Source organism: Vulpes lagopus, chromosome 9 (genome assembly GCF_018345385.1).
Source record: "Vulpes lagopus strain Blue_001 chromosome 9, ASM1834538v1, whole genome shotgun sequence".
In the NCBI taxonomy this organism is placed as follows: domain Eukaryota; kingdom Metazoa; phylum Chordata; class Mammalia; order Carnivora; family Canidae; genus Vulpes; species Vulpes lagopus.
This window is the reverse complement of record NC_054832.1, coordinates 53,925,168-53,929,730: the sequence shown is the minus strand read 5'-3', so window position 1 is coordinate 53,929,730 and position 4,563 is coordinate 53,925,168.

Sequence of the window (4,563 nt, the reverse complement as noted above, 5' to 3'; positions counted from 1 at the left end):
GCGCTATTATTCATTAGTAAAATTGGCCTACAGTTTTTGGTTTTACATTATTTTTGTCAAAATGTGGTATCAAGATTTTCCCAACTTTATAAAATGAATTAGAGAAATTTTTATTCATTTTCAAATCCTGTAATATTTTAAATAACATAGCAATGACAAGATCTTTAAATATCAGGTAGAAGCCAGCTTTTAAGTCCAGACTTGTTGCTTTTTAAATTAGTAGATATTTGATTTTTTTTTTTATGGTTTTGGTCTACTGAGATTTTTTCCTTTGTCAATTTGGGAGTGTAGCCTCATTTCCTCTGTGCTTCCCCATGCCCTCTACAACAGTCACTAACTATATGTGACTATTTAAATTGAATAAAATTGAAAAAAACGTAGTTTTCCAACTTTATAAGCACTTTTGAGGTGTTCCACAGCCACATGTAGCTAGTGGCTACCACGTGGATAGTGCAGAGAGGTTTTCATTGCTGCATTAGTGTTAGGAGTGCTACTCTAGCTACTGCAATAGGTTGCTATGAAGTCAGGTGTTCTACTGTAATTCTTTTAATTGCTGCCTTACTTACAGTTATATTTCTCAATATTGCTTTCCTAAGATTGTTTATTTCCTTATTCAAGTTGTTTATCAATTTAGTCTCCAAAGAACTAGATTTTGCTTTTATTATTCTTTTAATATTTCGTTTCCTACTATATTTCTCACTACTTATAATATTTATTATGATTAATTCCTTATTACTTTATTTTTCCTTCCATTTTCTTAGATTAAACCATTCAATTATTTTTCAACATTTTTTCACATTTACTTTGGTCATGTAACATTGGTTTTATCTCTTAAATTTTACTTAACTTACTATTTTTTCACTACTTTTTATCTTTTGCTCTTGCTTTTCCTTTTTTTACTTTTTGTCTTGGCAAATTTCTCTGTTCCCTTTTATCCTGATTAATTGTAGACTTTGATTCCAATTTAATGATCTTCCAGTCTTTAACAATCAAAATTATAAACATATTTTTCTCATACTTTAGGAGTGATAAATAATAACCATACTCTCTTCTTAGGTATTTTACTTGCTGTTTTTTTCTATACTTCACACAGACATAAAACCTTTAGAAAATATTTTGTTTCCTACTTTCTTCCATCCTTGTTTTAAATCTTAAGTTAAAATTATTCAGAATTTTTAGTCTCATGTTATTGTGAAACTGTCTCTTAAATTATGTCTTTTCCGGTAACTCTTTTTTTCTCAGTCTTCTTGAGAAATAATTGAGATATATAACTATATAAGCTTAAGGAGTCCAGCATGATAATTTGATAATTCTTTTTAAAGACATTTTACAAAATCCTGATCATTCTGCCATCATCAGTTGAGACCTAACTCTTATTGAAAGGTAATTTGAGAAGTTCTTTTTTCTTCCTTTTGTAATTTTCTTTCTGAAAGTTTTAAGATTTTTGTCTCCTTGCAAACAGAAATATTGTCAGAATCTGTCTAGATGTCAGTGTGTGTGTGTTTCTTTGTGTGTGTGTTCATTAATACTGCTTATGGCATGATAAACTAGCTCTGAATAGTTCACAATTCAGGGTAGCTTCCTTTCTTTTTTATTTTTATTTTTTAAAAATTTATTTATTATTGAGAGAGAAAAAGAACACAAGAGGGGGTAGGTGCAAAGTGAGAGGGAGAGACAGATCTCAAGCAGACTCTGTGCTGTGTGCAGAGCCAGATGTGGGGCTCGGTCCCTGAGATCACAACCTGAGCCTAAACCAAGAGTTAGAGGCTTAACCAACTGAGCCACCCCGATGCCCAAGGGTATATTTCTCTTTTAAAAGAGCTTTGTCTAATAATTTATTTCCCATCTCTACTCCACTGTCCTTTGGGCACTCCTATTATATTAGATCTTCTGGGTCTGTTCTGTATAACTCATGTCCTCTCACTCATAAATTCCAGCTCTGTGGAACTCATTCTTTTGGTAATATGTCTCTTTTAGTCCTTGAGAACCCTAAATGGCAAATTAGCATGCATCTTTCTATTTTGTTTTTTTTTTCATTTAACTTTTTTAAAAGCAGAAACCGTATTCATCAGTTCTAGAATTTTAAAAATTTTTTTTATTTCTTTTTTTAAGATTTTTTTAAAAATTGGAGTTCAATTTGCCAACATATAGCATATCATCCAGTGCTCATCCCATCAAGTGCCCCCCTCAGTGCCTGTCACCCAGTCACCTCAACCCCTTGCCCACCTCCCCTTCCATACCCCTTATTCATTTCCCAGAGTTCGGTGTCTCTCATGTTCTGTCTCCCTCTCTGATATTTTCACTCATTTTCTCTCCTTTCCCCTTTATTCCCTTTCACTATTTTTTTATTTCCCAAACATGCAGCCAAGAATACTCTATCCAGCAAGGCTCTCATTCAGAATATAAGGAGAGATAAAGAGCTTCCAAGATAGGCAGAAACTGAGAGAGATTTTTTTTTTTTTGGAGCTTTAATTCTATCTCCTGAGGATTCTCATTAAGTTTTGTCTGAAGATTTTTTTCATCCCTTGTATTAGTTCTATTCCGTGGAAGCTACCAGTTTTTGTTTTTTTCAACATGATTTTCCTTCCTTAGGTAAATGAGTGCCTATAGAAATTTTATTTCTTGTTATTGTTTACTTGTATATGCCTTTCCCCTTAGTGTTGTGGGGCTGCTGGCATTTTTATAGGGAAGGAAAATGGAGCTGTTTCTTTATTGGGGCAAGGGATATGAATGTTGTGCCTCTGCTGTCCCTGGGAGGGGTCTGACCCAGCCTCTCGGGGCATGCATGCTCCAATTCTTTTCTTCCCAATGGCTGGCCTAAAGGCTCTGTCACTTTGGCATAGTGTTCCTCCAATTTGCTGTTGTCCATGGGTTGGGGTTTACAAAGACCCACAGGCAGCAAGTGGTCAGAAACATCCTTCTGAAGCCCTGAAGAATCCTGCCAGCATGTCACTATGAAATTCTGGAGAGGGAGCTAGAGAGAAAAGAAGCCAATTATAGAAGTGTTTTGAAATGTGGATTCTATTTGGAAAACAGATAACCTGCAATGTTGAGTAAAAATATTTAACTGTAAGTGTTGTCATAAAGATTTAGCTCCAAGTCATAAAGATTTCAAAATTTTTGGAACACATAAAAGTATTTTTTCTTATACTCTAAGCAATTCAACCCTCAACTTGTAAAAACTTTGTTTCCTGATATACAAAATAAGTCTGACAAATTCTTTTTTTAAAAGGGTTAGGAAGTACATTCTATGATTATGTAAGAACATTCATAATTTCAATTATTTGCTAGGCCCTCATGCAGATCTACATTGGATGCAGAACATATATTTACCATTTGGAACCCCAGAATAAGTCATTTAACATCAACAAAGCTCAGTGTTTCTCATCTAAAATATACATAGTATGAATAGAATATTTGACAATTAACTGAGCTGACCCATGATCTATGTAACATATTCTGGCAAAACAACCTCAGAAATTTTTGCCACAGCTAATTTTTTGTAAAGATTTTATTTATTCACGAGACACACACAGAGAGAGGCAGAGACATAGGCAGAGAGAGAAGCAGGCTCCCTGCAGAGAGCCTAATGCTAGACTTGATCCCATACCCGGAATCATGACTGAGCCGAAGGCAGATGCTCAACCGCTGAGCTACCCAGGCATCCCTGCCACAGCTAAATTAAAAACCACAAGTTCCCATGGTCCTTTGAAGTTTTGTTTTGTGAATAATGAAAACCTAGGATGCTAAATTTGTGAATACCAAGAGTCCATGCAATACTGTTGGTCTTTTTTTTTTTTTTAAGAGAATGCAGAATGAGAGAGAGAGAGAGAGAAAAAATCTTATGCAGGCTCCATGCCCAGTGTGGAGCCCGACATGGGGCTCAATCTCCCTACCCTGAGATCACAACCTGCAAGATCAAGAGTCAGATGCTTAACCATCTGAGCACCAGGCGCCCCCATGTTGGTCTTATTTTGAATTTTCAGCATGTGAAGCATATGTGTGCATAAATATGCATACAGCAGACCATGTGAGAATGTGATACTAAGCATCAGATCTTATCAATAGGACTTTCCATAAGGTCAGTGTTGAACCATGAAAACATTATAGAAACCCTACAGAGTAAAGACTCAGATTTAGGGAGCACCAATTCAAACTTTCTCCTATAGAAAAAACACTATTAGATGGAGGCTACCAGAGGGAGATAGAAGCAAGGGTAAGGTTTAAAGAAATTACTGATTGGTATCTATAAAGCCAGAATGTTTTCCATCAGATTTTTTTTTTTTTCTGAGATTCTCTTTCTATTAGCAGTTGCTCTCTGCCTTTGGATGATTTATTGGAACTACTTAAATTTCCTACTAGCTGTCACAGCTGAGCAGACTAATAGGCCTTTGGGAGGTTAACCATGTCCCATTACATTTATTGCTTTTGTATCCAATTAGAATAGATCTGGAACAGTTATTTGCATAGATTGCAGCAGGTGACAATCAAGTACCTAAAGAGGTGTGTGCAGGGGGGTGGGGCGGGGAATGAGTGAGGTGAAAGTTTGGACCTCTGTTGAAT